This window comes from Alexandromys fortis, unplaced genomic scaffold (assembly GCF_014885135.2).
Source record: "Alexandromys fortis isolate MF-2015 unplaced genomic scaffold, M_Fortis_MF-2015_v1.1 scaffold_13, whole genome shotgun sequence".
Classification (NCBI taxonomy): Eukaryota; Metazoa; Chordata; class Mammalia; order Rodentia; family Cricetidae; genus Alexandromys; species Alexandromys fortis.
Genome location: NW_026067908.1, coordinates 8109157 through 8122910, shown reverse-complemented (window position 1 = coordinate 8122910; position 13754 = coordinate 8109157). Strand labels below are relative to the sequence as shown.

Genomic DNA, 13754 nt, shown 5'->3' with positions numbered 1-13754 from the left:
TTTCTCCCTCTCAAGAACACAAGAGAGTGGAGGAGGAGGAGGTGGCATGGTTGTAGGTATTGTCTAGAAACTAATCAGCTGTGATCCACCACCCAAGTCTTTGCATGTGGACCCTGGCAATTTTATGATCAGTAAAAGGCTGCTGGTTGTAGGGAAAAGAAGCTCACTCAGACAATTAAATTAATGCTTTTTCAGCAGAGCTAGGGCATTCATTCAGTAACTGTGTGTATTAGGATTATCATCAGAACTGCCAAAGTATTTGTGGTTTTATACAGGAATATGAGGGCCTATTATCCTACAGGTCATTTTTTCAAGAGAAAGTCATGAGAATCAAGGCAGAAATCCATGTTCAAATGGATGACAACTGTGGGATTGTGTATCCAATGTCACAGACTTATTAAGTTCACGTATGCCAAGGAATACAACCAACTTCTTAAAACATTATTTCATTTATCAGTTAAGATAGACACTGGAATTAGCTTTTCTATTGTATCATTATTTCTATTATGTCCAATAAGTACAACAGAACTCCTAAATTCATTTCTCACAGCATCAGAACTATATTAGAAACAAGGCTATAGTTTTAAATGGTATACTCCTATTTATCACCCGTGGTTCCTCCTTACATCTTAGCTTCTCTCCTTTGCTCTGTCATTGTCCTCTTTGCTCTGTGTTTCTTCATAAACTCTAGTTGGATTATAGTCCAGGCATCCTGACTGGAAGGCGTTCCCATGTTTTCACATTCTCTTGATTGATGTTTACTGATGAAGACTTATGGTCACATTGACCAAACGGACTTGGACACTGGTGCTGTGGCAGATGTTACCACCAGCCCTATCTTCATTTATAAGGAGCTTAACATCTTCTCTGGGAGATTACAATTGCAGAGGGGAACCAACCATGTAGAAAATTGCTCCAAGACTGGGCAGGAGTCAAGACTGTAAGCAGGCAGCCACACTACAAGACAAGAAGGGAAACAAAGAAAAAGGTCAGAGGAGATTCACTTAAACTAGACTTCAGCTTGGAAAGAACTGTAATAAATGAGATCCAGGAAGGGGAATCCTGAAGAAGTATAGTGTGGAGGCAAGCAAGTAAAGGCCACGGAAGGGCCGGGATTTGGTGTGATTCTGTGTGAGTGAACTTGCTAGGAAATGAAGCAGCAAAGCTGCAGCAGAAACTCTTTCACTGTAGACATCTTTTGTTTTTTTTTTATTTAAAAATCTTTTTTCCATTTATTTTACATACCATTTATCCAAGAGATTCAGGCATTGGGCTTGTGAAAGGTGATCACTTCAACCTTTCACTTCCATGGTCAAGTGAACATAACCACCACATGATTGAAGCTGATTCGATTTGACTCACAACTTACTTAGATCTTTCTAAACACTTGTCACCAAGTCTTGGTAGAAAGTAAGAAAAGTTGTATCCAACACAGGCTTAGGTGTTGAAAAAGACCATGGCCTAATTTTTGTTAAGGAGGTGGTGCCTCTAGGCCATGACTCAATAGTACAAAAGGAATAAAATGTCTTCCCATCTCTTTGATTTGTTCTCCTCTCTTCAGACTGTAAGATGTTGCTCCTTGGGTTATATTCCTCTTTGTTAAAATTCAGAAAAGGGTTAGGGATGTAGCTCAATGGTAGAACACTTGGTCAGCATGCCCAAGATGCTGGATTTGATCCTCAGCATGAAAAGAACTTTTTTTATTGATTTTTATTGAGCTCTCCATTTTTCTCTGCTCCCCTCCCTTCCTCTCGCCTCCCCACTCCAGCCCTCGTCCAAGGTCCCCATGCTCCCAATTTACTCAGGAGATCTTGCTGTTTTCTACTTTCTACTTCCCATGTAGATTAGATCTATGTAAGTTTCTCTTAGTGTCCTCATTGTTGTCTAAATTCTCTGGGATTGTGGTTTGTAGGATGGTTTTCTTTGCTTTATGTTTAAAAATCACTTATGAATGAGTACATGTGATAATTGTCTTTCTGTGTCTGGGTTACCTCACTCAAAATGTTTTCTAGCTCCATCCATTTTCCTGCAAAACCCAAGATGTCATTTTTTTCTGCTATGTAGTTCTCCATTGTGTAAATGTACCACATTTTCCTTATTCATTCTTCGGTCGAGGGCCATTTAGGTTGTTTCCAGGTTCTGGCTATGACAAACTATGCTGCTATGAACATAGATGAGCACATGTCCTTGTGGCATGATTGAGCATCCTTTGGATATATACCCAAAAGTGGTGTTACTGGGTCTTGAGGAAGGTTGTTTCCTAATTTTCTGAGAAATCGCCACACTGACATTCAAAGGGGCTGTACCAGCTTGCATTCCTACCAGCAATGCAGAAGTGTTCCCCTTCCTCCACATCCTCTCCAGCATAAGTTGTCATCAGTGTTTTTGATCTTGGCCATTCTTACAGGTGTAAGATGGAATCTCAGAGTTATTTTGATTTGCATTTCTCTGATGACTAAGGATGTTGAACATTTCCTTAAGTGTCTTTCATCCATTTTAGATTCATCTCTTCAGAGTTCTCTGTTTAGGTCTGCACTCCATTTTTCTATTGAAAGAACTTTTTTTAAGAAGAAGAAAAATTGTAGATGTTTTGTCCTCTTTCCTGAGACTCATTCTGCCTGGACAAAGTTGACCTCCCTGCCGACTGTGGATCAGCCACTGTGGCCATGATGATATCCTCTATCAACTGACACAGCCTGAAAGTTGTGGGTTCCAATCCAGAGCCAAGGCGGAGGGGGATGTCAGCCTCAGACAGAGAATACTTCCTCAACTGGGAATTGAGACTTTTAGGCAAGAGTGGGGTAAGGCCAAGTGAGGAGAAAGCAAGTGAATGTCCCTTATAGAAATGATTCCTTTATTTCACAGCTAAGGAGAAGGGGGGCTCATGGTATTTTTAGCTGCACAAAGACGAAATTGTTCTCTTTCTCTAAGAAGAGCATAGATGTCACGAGAAAAAAAATAACTACGCATGATTTTATGAAGTCCAGAAGATAAAAGGATGCTATGTGCCCTCTGGACACATAGCCTATGTACCGTGTCATAGGCTGTGACCCTGTACAAGTTATTCAAGTTCTATTTTCTCCCGTGGGAAAATAGAGATAATACAAGTTACTTCATGGGTTGCTGAGAGGATCAGATGAAACGTTTGCACATACAGGTGGCCCAATGCCTTTCTCCTCATTGTGTGTCCAAACTCTCATAGTATCCAGGGAAGCAGGCGAAGACATTCCGTCTAAGGGATGGAATTGCCAAGGCTTGTTTATTACTTAAAAAACAAAGTTAAGTCTTGTGCGTCCAAGTCTGACCCATTCGTTTTCCAGGGCACCGTGTGCTTAATGAGATCTTCAGTTCTCTGTACCAATGCCTTGTAGTTAACAGAATTGGAAGAAATCACACATACAAATTATTATTAGCATCAAAATGGGTAATTATTTATTTTCTCACATTCGCATAGTCAGAGATGATCTTTATATTAGTCATTCTTTAGCAATGAATAACTGAACTAAAGGGATTGCTGTTCATTCAGACAGCCACTAATTCTAAGTAAGAATTTAATTTCCTATTCCTCATGTTGTGGAGAGGAGGGCGACCACAGAGTCATGAGTAAGGAATATAATGGAAGCTGGAAATCACCTAGCCTAACCTTTCAGATCACAGATGTGGGAAAAGAAAGCTAGAATGGGGAAGGTCACAGGATTAATTAGTGCCAGAGCTGGGGCTTGAACCCCTTCTCTTCACTTCTCTGCCCAAGTCTTGTCATTAAGTCACGGATGCTGATGACCCGATTCTCATTTGCTGAGAATCTCCTGATCGTTTCAAATAGGTGGAAGGGCAGAGAGATGCTTGATGGGATGAAGGTTCCCAAATGAAAGTGTATTAAGCATCCTTCACAAATGCCCTCATGCTGTATTAATTTTATCTTGATCATTTCTGCAATGCACTTGTGGAGAAGGGGGATAGCGATCTGTCTATATTGAATGGTCTCATTTGAGTCTTGTCAATGTAAAGGTACGAACTAAAAAAACCTCCTACATTAAAACAGCAAATTGCTTATGGTAACCATTGCATAATGAAGGAACACAATGAAGAATTACAGTTCAAATTACTTATCAGGTCTCTTCCATTTTGTAAGTTTTTTAAAGTAGAAAATTGCACAGGATAATTACAGCAAGTTAATTTGCATTCATATTACAATTCAATGAGCAATTACATTCTTTTTATTTAAAAAAATATTTTATAAAATGTGATTTGCATCAGTATGTTTCCAGGAAGAGTGGTGACTTTTTCCTTGTGAGGTTTTCATGCAAATTGAACGGAACAACTGATAGATTCCAGTATAAACATGGGGCTGCATCAATGGCTTGTGGGTGGGTGGGGATGGGGCAGAGGGGCAGATGGTCATCTAAGGTATGACTATGTCTTCAGAGCTCATGGATTCTTCAAAAAATAATAGATATCAGCTTTTGGAAGGAGAACCTAAGGATTTATTGCTGGAGACCCCTTCTTCATTCTCTTTTACCATCTTGAATTTGGATTTCTCTATAGAATTCCTGCCAAGCCTTTATCTAATCTCTATCTGATTAACTCCTGTGCCAGGATATTCTTTGCCTTCTGATGATGTCTACTTCATCACCAGGCAATGCTTTCATTTTCCTGAGGGTGTCTCCATTTTGATCTGATCATGGGTATATTAATGTAATTTGAAGGACACGTTTCACATAGCCATTGCTCTCCAGGTGCTATGGATGACAGAGAATTCTTTATACATTGAGAGCAGAGTATGATTATACATCCAGCACTTGTATGATTAGCATAAGTGTCTAGGTTGGGCCATGATAAAGAAGTACACACACAGTTGTAAGGGCTGGTTGGCTACTCCATTTTTTGTGTTATACCTGCTCTTCTTAATGATGTTTAGCCGAGTGGTGGTGGCGCACACCTTTAATCCCAGCACTCAGGAGGCAGAGGCAGGCAGATCTCTGTGAGTTCGAGGCCAGCCTGGTCTACAGAGTGAGTTCCAGGACAGGCTCTAAAGATATACAGAGAAACCCTGTCTCAAACAACAGCAACAACAATAATAATTGATGTTTAAAGTGAAAGTGACATGTTGAAGTGTGCATATCTGTATTCACAAAGATATTTGCTTATAGAAACACTGTGTTTATATAGTATAGTATATAGAATAGGTATGACATTCCATTACTAGTGAAACTTCACTGTACCCCTTTCATCCCACTCCCTCTCCAAGGAGCCAACTGGTTTTCTAATTTTTCTCATTGTAGATTTATTTTGCCTGCTCTTAGTTTTCATATAGGTGGAAGCATAAAAATATCTTCTCTTAGTCCTGGTCTCTCTCTTTCCCTCAATATTTTTTTAAGATCCATCCATGTTGCCACACGTCTGTAAAGTACTTAATTTCTTGCATAGTAGTATGCCAATATATGAAGATTTTATGACTCTTTTGGCCATTCTACTGTACATGAAATTCTGGATTATTTCCAGTTTTACCAATTTTTTAACAGAGCTGCATGTTTTAGTTTTCTTGAATAAACACCTAGGAAAATACATATGTCAATGCTAAAAGCGCTCATAAGGTACATATGTGTGTAACTTGATAAGATTGGACCAGGCAAATCTAAAATGTAGAAGAGATCTACAATTTCAACACCATTATTTAATGTCATTTGACTTTTTTGAAGAGTCACTTTACTATTTTTTAAAATTATGTGTTTGTGCATGTGTGTGTGTGTGTGTGTGTGTGTGTGTAAGTAGGTATACGCACCTGAGTGCAGGTACCCATAGGATCCAGAAGAGGGTCCAGGTTCTCTGGAGCTGGAGTTATAGGCAGTTGTGAGCCACCTGATGTAGGTGGTGGGGGCTGAATTCTGCTCTCTTCTGCTGAGCCATCTCTCCAGCCCCATCACCACCCAGCTTTTAGTCTGCAGTCATTTTAGTGAGCGTGAAATAATGTCTCACTATGTGTATGTTTCTCCCATTACTAATGTGCCTCTCCACTACTGTGTTTATTGGTGCATTTTCTTTTGTGAAATATATATTTTGATCTTTCTTCTGTCTGTTTTAATAAGGTTGCCTTTTTTATTATTAATTACTAATATTCTATGTTTTTCAAGATTTAACTCCTTTGTCAGATATGCATATTGTGAATATTTCCTTTCAGGCTTGTGGCTTACCATTTAATTTTCTTAATGTTGTCTATTAATCAGCCGCTTTAAATTTTGATTAAGCCAAATTTATTATGTGATACTCGGTGATTTTTTTTCACATCCTCTCCATGGAAACAGAACATATAGTCCAAATAGTGAAGACACTAGCGCTTGCTCCTAGAGCGTTGTGTTTTAAAGGGTTGCTATGTAGCCCAGGCTGGCCTCAGACTCCTCCTCTTGCTTCAATATCTCACATGGCTGAACTAGGCATGTGCCTCCATGCTGACATCATCCAGAACCTTTACCGGTTCAGCTCTGCCTTTTGTTCTTGCATATGGTGCAAAGTGGGGGTACAACACTTTTCTGCTTCCACAGCTGTTCCCGCAAGATCCCTTAAAGGCTGTCGTCACCTCTTGGAGTTACAGTAGCTTTGGGAGGAAGGCAAAGCAGCGGCTGAATTCTGCTTGTTCATTGCTGGGTTCTCTATTCTGTTCTAATGACTATTTCTCTTCATTGTCTTAATCATCTTGTTTTGATTACTACCACTTAGAAGATGTCATAAAACCAGTATGGGATGAACCCTCTAGAGCTGTTCTTCTTTCTTGAAAATACTCTGCCTTTTTCTGCGTTCTTCTGCATTCTTAGATACATTTCAAAACTGTTAGCTCCTTGAAAAACATATTGGAGCTCTTATTGTAGCTTCATGAAATGCACATTTCAATTTGAAGATCATTGACATTTTAACAATACTGATTTCTCTACACCACGAATATGGTATACCCCTCCACCTTCTTGAGTCTGCCTGAGATTTTGTTGTTGTTGTTGCTGGTTTTTTTTTTTTTTAAATCTAGGGTGTGTAGGTTTTGGTGAACAAGCCTTATACAAATTATGTTTGGTCTATCTCTAAGTATTGTATGCTGGGCTAAGGTAAGTAGCGTTTTATCTGGAGTGTAGTAAGTATGAATCTGAATGCTGTCTAGAAAGTATTTAGCTTAATATTTAGTATAGAAGATTATTTTTATTGAAGTGAACAAAACTCCAACAAGTGAAGCTGTCTCAAGTGAAAGGGGAAATATCCTTACTCACACGACAGAAAAGTCTATGGAGGAGGTGGCAGCTGTCTTGAGGTAAGGCTAACCCAACACTCCAAGAGTCCTCTTAACTCTGTTTCCCAGCCTCCTACTACTCTTTAACTCTGTTTTTACTTCGTACTCCAATATGTTTCCTCCACTGTCATACATGGGTTTAATTTCTGCAGCCACGTTACTCTAGGTACCTAGTACATCTCCAATTTGCTGTGGCCAAGAGATATGTTTCTCATTGTACCTGTCTGTTTTTTGGGCTAGAGATACAATCTTTATCAGAAAAAAAAATCAGGTAGAGAAACGGTAAACCAATGAAACCAAATCGAGGTATTATTTCTCAAGAAGGAAGAATCCCCCTGTCCCATCCCTAGCAGCAAGCAGCGCGAACATGTAGTCCCTTAAGTACAGAAGCAATGATGTATGCTTGCTGGCTTGTATGCAGCTCGCCTGTGCTTCTGTGACACTCCATGGGCACCAGACTCTCAGTCATTTCCCACTCTTTCCAGCTGCCCCCCCCCCAATACTAACATCACTTACACTCCACTTTATGAGTGGAAAAAATTGGGAGTTTGTATTGGAGCCTAAGAGCCCTCTGACAGCCACTTAGGCGCTCTACTTTGTTTCCACCGTGGGTTTAGCCACAAAGAGCAGATTGGCGGGAGAACTGCCTTCCCCACATTGCCATCCCGACTCCCTCATTGAGAATGAAAGGGGTGCTATTTATAGCTTCTGGAGAGCAGAGTCAAGCCGAGTCACTCCACCATGCCACCTCTCCCTGGAATCAAGCTGGCTGGGGTAGGATGAGGAGGGCAGTCTCTGTTTCCTGAAGCACAGAAAGTGTTTTCATTGTCTTTCCGACCACAGAAGAGAAGTGGCAATTGGATATTTTACTTGTGTATCGTACAGAAAACAACAGCTTCTTGGTAAGGGGGTTACGACATTTTTTTCAAAATATTTGTCTTTTTTAAAAAAGTGGAACAAGTATTTCTGTGCTAAATTAAATACAGCAGATAGAGCTGTCTGAGTGAGTGGTTGGTGCAGGTTCTCAAGGGTCGTTTGTAGCCACTCTTGAAGAGGACTCTCCATCTTCTTTCACATAACCCCTCTTTCTCTGACTTGAAATCCTACTCCAAATGTCTCTCCCGGTCATTCACCTGGCACCTAAATGTGTTTCAAAATAATCCCCCCCTTTTTAAATGAGGTCTCTATCACCCATCCCCACTCTTGCCCTCCCTGGAGTCAGTACAAATGTTGATGACCCTTTAGCATCTTGTTCTCAGCCCCGCCATAGTTCTTATCCCAGGGCCATTTGAAGGTGGGATTTGTGGGTAATTTAGTCTTGACAGTGATTTAAAAAAATAAAAACAAAACAAACAAAAACCAAAAAGAACCTGACACCAAAGGCATAGTCAACAAAAGACCATAAAGACTGCATCCAATTAAAATATTTTTCCAGAGCTACAGAAACTTTCAGTGGCTTAGAAAGGTAGGGCAAGGTACCTTTAAGAGTGAGAGAAATCTTTCAAATGTTGTAGTTGATAAAAGGCTTATACCCAAGACATAAAGAACTCAGGGAACTTGCCAGTAAAGCATAACCAGTTTGGCCACAAGATGGCAAAGGACCTGAACAGATGTTTCTCTCCCTCCCTCCCTCCCTCCCTCCCTCCCTCCCTCCCTCCCTCCCTCCCTCCCGCCTGTAAGAACACTTGGATAGCAACAGGTAAAAGAAAAGTTCCCAGACCTGAACCAAACACATAAAGAGGTAGGATTGTATACCTGCCACAATGTCTGGCATCAAAAAAGCAGATTGTAATGATTATGGGTAAAGGTTTGGAAAAGAAGGAACCCCCTCCCTGTCCACTGCTGGTGGGACTGGGAGTTGATCTACCTATTCTGGAAAACAGTAAGGAGGTTCCTCAAAACCCCAAAGTAGAGCTTTTCTCTAGGTATGTATCCAGGAAATGAGCTGATTACCTCAAGGAGATATCTGACCTTACTTAGGTTCATTGTGGCAATGTCAAAATCATAGTCATTGTCATAATAAAATCAGTGCAATGCTTGTGCTGACAGAGGTATGGTTTAAGAAAAAATGGCATGTGTGGCTTGTACAATGGAATACTATTGAGTCTTAAAAAGAAATAAACCCTGCCGTTTGTGACAACATGGATGTGCTCAACTGCACTATTCTACATGAAACGAGCCAGGCACAGGAAGATAAACACCATGACTTCATATACATGGAAGCTACACAAGACAAAGCCATAAAATCAGAGTAGAATGGTGGTGCCCAGGAGTAAGAAAAATGTGCAGATTGGTGTCAAGGGTATTAACCTTTGTTCTAAGTTCTGGAGGTCTTGTTACCACTGGGTGAGGTGAGGAGATTTAATAATAATGTACTATGCACTTGACAATTGCTGGGGGCTAGATCTTCAGCGAGCTTATCAGACACGCAAGAAAAGGTGACTATGTGAGGTAATGAATATGTTAATTATCCTGAGAGTGCTAATCATTTCGCAATGTGAACATATGTCAAAACATTGTATTGTGTACCTTAAATACATATACCGACTTGCCAACTACCCAACAATAAAGCTATAAGAAAAGATCTCCAAAACAGAGCCCATGACACTCCATCCAGCATGACAGATATTTGGAAAATTATAGGAATAAAGGGGATTTAAATAGTGTTTACGAAGGCAATGTAAAGGCTCTGCGTTATTTTCTTTGGGACAGTGGTTATCACTCACTGGATTTATGTCATAGGACCTCAGGTCTTGTTTCCAATCATGGGTCAGTTGTCTTAACTGACTCTATGAGTACTTGTCAATCACGTGAGCAGGACGACTTACGCAGTTCAGGAGCTCACCTTTTTGCCTTTTTTGTGCTACTCAGGTGACATCTCTGTCCAATGGACTGAGCCTTTAACACAGATTCGATGTACAGAATGGGCCCTGCTGATGTTGGAAGAATCAAGGCGAACTGTTTGGGGTGTATTCTGGGAAGAAAAATCACTGTCTACGGGGCGGTTGTCCTTCTACTTTTATCTCATTTAAGGCTCATTGCAATCTCGTGAGTGAAGTGTTCTCCACCAGCACTGGAGGTCTGAGAATATAGAAGCACAGAGAGGTAGCCAATGTCCGTGTTATAAACGTTCTATGAGGAATATCTCAAACTGCCTATAATGGAATATGTAATATATACGGCCCCACTAGTCCTATTACTTTGCTGTGTCTCAGAGTAGATGATGAGAGCACATTTATTGATTTTTTTCTTTATGCCATACTTAATACAAATTACACTGGTATTTTCCAAAGAACAGCAGTAAAGAGCCACACCTCATCTTTCAGATGAGCTATTTCTCGACATTTAGTGAAGTGACAAAATGTCCCTTTAATATTTGGTTCAGTTTAGCCAGGGAGGCCCTGAGGCCGATTGTGGGCAGCTTGCGCCTATAGATCACACTTCCTTCCAGGCTGGAGATAGGAACAGCTGCGGCTTGTTGCCCCCACTGGATTTCATGGGAATCTGCCCAGCTTCCAAGATGGACTTTGTCCAACGCTGAAGAGAGAGTTTTACATTCTATTACATTGTATAGCTTGGCCAACTCAGTTTTCCAGTTCCCTCTGATGTCCGTAGCCACCAGGTCAGGTGAAAACAAGAGGCAGGAGGCAGGTACAGTCAGACCTCAGATATGTGCACTTCAAATGCATGCAAACAGGATGCAAGTTTCAACATTGTCCTTAAAACCTAGAGAACTTGAGAGTTTTGTGTTGTTGTTTTGTTCTGGAGTCTGTAGAAAGTCGAACTGATGCTGGACCACCCAAGGTTTGGCATTCTCTAGCCCTTAGAGATGACTGACACCTACACTCCCCACCCTCCCACCCTCTCCCAGACAACTTCTAACACTTCTTCATTTTCACGGTGGTCTGCTCATAGTCCAGGACTTGTCTTTGCAAACAACGAAGGTGAATTGTTTTCTTGACTGCAGCGGAGGTGGTCCCTAGTCAGTCCCAACTTTGCACAGGGTGTAGAACAGCACCTGGTGTCCAGCAGCACCTGGTGCCCATCTCCTCCCACTTTCTAGAACTTTTGTAAAAGTTGGAGAGAATCCGGTGGGGATTCCCTGGTCCCACCATTAGACGGACAGCCACCCCAGGGGTAGATAGGAACTGTCAAGAATGGAACCTCTCTGCCAAACTGTGGGGCAGAGGGGCACTTGTGATGAGCCCTTCTCGGTGGAGGGTATCCTGCCAATGACCTCAGGAGTTTTTTTCCCCTGTCTCTATGCAAATTGCTATCTTTCCAGAGGTGCCTGACAGCCAAGTTTGCAGGGCCTCCATTTGTACAGAAGCTGTTATTATGGGATAAGTGTAATGGCTCGTGAATTTTGTGGAGCAAGGGAGGGTCTCCAGATGACTTTGTGCGAACCAGCCACGGACCTATTGACCCCGCCAGCAGTGCATTAGACTAAATATTTTTAGCCCATTGACTCTAGAGGTAATAACCCTAAATGCATCATTAAATTTTCATGGGTGAATAACAGAAGTTACCAGAAAAAAATACCCCCCCAAAAAAGCTACCACATTAGTTTTATTATCACCCAGCTGGAGGGCGGGCAGGAGAATGCCCCCTCAAAAGAAGAGTAAACTTTACAAGCAAGTGTTGCTGTCTCTTCTTTTGCTCTTGGGCACCTGACTCCCAGGGGGCAGCGGGTGATTTTCACACTAGCCCCTCCCACCTGGCATTCAGGCCTCTGGAGACACGTGTGCCACACCGGCATTGACGAGACTGAATCCAATCTCAGGGTGGAAAAATTTCCGACTAATCCAATTATTTTTTGCCACTCGGTGTTTCTGAGACCTTTTGTAAGACAGGACCTGAAGAGCCTTCTTTGGCACAACAGGTTCTAATTTACAGGATGGTCTAGTGCCCTGCATTCTAGGAATGAACTAGGGAAAACAAGTTAATTGGGGGCCCGCGTGCCCTTGGGGGCACAGGAGGCTGCCTAGAGCTGAGGAAATCCTGACAGGTACAAGCCAACTTTGCCTGGGAAACAGCAATAAAAGGTGGGTTGAAGCCGGCGCGGTGGCTGGGAGAGAGCGCCCCCTTCTGCCAAGGGGCGCGGGGCAAGAAGCTAGCACAGCCTCCCCTTGGCTCTGCGCCCCCTCTACTTGTGTGGGGGAGAGGCTCGGCTAAAAGCAGACGCAGGAGAAACGGAGGAGTCCGGGCGGGAGCTGCGGCGGCTGCTGAGGAGCGAGGTCCGCTTTCAGCGCCCCCCCCCAACCCCTCCGCGGAGATCCTCAGGGCGGGGACCCCAGGCTCTCGGCTCCGCTCCGTCTCCACTCCCGGGATGGGGGACGAGCGCAGGGGCAGAAGAAGCGCGACCGCAAGCCGCGGCGCCCCCGCTCGCCCGCTCGCTGGCTCTTCCTCTTCGTCGTCGCCGCGGCGGCTCGGCTAAGCTATCGGAGTGCGCGCGGGCGGCGGGAGAGAGAGAGCCGGCGAGGTTCGGCGAGGGGCGAGGAACGCGCGGCTGGCCGGGAGTTGGCAGGTGAGCGGCTGGGCTGGCGCGGGGCGGGGGTCACGGGAGGAGGCGGGTCTGCGCACTGCACGGGGGCCGGTCTCCTCCCCCTGCTCTGACGCGCGCCCGTTGCTTCCCGGGGAGGATGGACCCAGCTCCGCGCTCACCCGGGCTTCCCCGGGCTGGAGAGCGCGTTTGAGTGCGGCCGCCCGCAGGGCATGGAGAGCCGCGTCTCGGGCGGCTTCTGCAGCCGAGGAGGATGCTCCGGGGAGCTGAGGTGAGAGGCGCGGCGGGGGGCACGCGGCGGACCCCGAGTTGAGCGCGCGCTGATGGCCCACGGGGACGCGGTTCCGGCGAGCCTGGGTGGCTCGGCTGGGGCCCGCGAACCCGGGTGTGGAGGAGGGCTTTCGGGGCGCGTCTCTCGGGAGTTTGTCCCGAGGTGCTGTGTACTGGCGACTGCCGCAGTTTTCTCTCGTCTCCCACCACTTGCTGGCGAGGGGAGGCGACCCTGCATCTCCTTCCTGGTCGGTCCCCACTAACATCGCCCTACTTCTGAACACGCGCGACCCTCTCTTTACGCTTGTCTACCCAAGACCCTCGCCTGCTGCCGGACCCCCTGCATCCTCCCTCCCTCGGTCCGGGCTCTGGCAATATCCAGGCTGTCTTCTAACCACTCTAGGACCCGCGAGTTCTCGCTCAGCCTCCTCCGCGCCTCGCTAGTGGCGCCCGCGGGTCCGACCTCTTTCCCCGCTCCACGGAACCCGCGTTCTCACTTCTCTACATCCCGGCAGCAGCGCTGTGCTTCTTTCTCGACCTCTCCGTTAACCGGACCCATCCCAATCAAGCCAGTCCTTTTCGCGGCCACGGGAAGCGCTGGGCTGCAGTCTTTCTTTGGGTCCCACGTCCCGGTGTTCCCTTGTCGCGCTCCCTCCACCATTCGCCCCCCCCCCCCCCCCCCCCCCGCCCCCCCCCCCCCCCCCCCCCCCC

General features: G+C 44.5%; 1 protein-coding gene across 3 annotated transcripts in view; it reads left to right on the top strand.

The window, feature by feature from the left end:
• Positions 1–13754, top strand: part of Dab1 (DAB adaptor protein 1) — a 1044113-nt gene that overhangs the window by 662626 nt on the left and 367733 nt on the right. The window contains exon 1 of one of the 3 annotated variants that reach the window (XM_050136297.1): positions 12494–12797. The exons of 1 other annotated variant lie outside the window; for it this stretch is intronic. The gene's annotated coding sequence lies outside the window, so the exon portion shown is untranslated. Of the gene's footprint in view, positions 1–12493; positions 12798–12895; positions 13045–13754 lie in introns of those variants that run through there. One more of the 3 variants, XM_050136296.1, reaches the window with a different exon arrangement.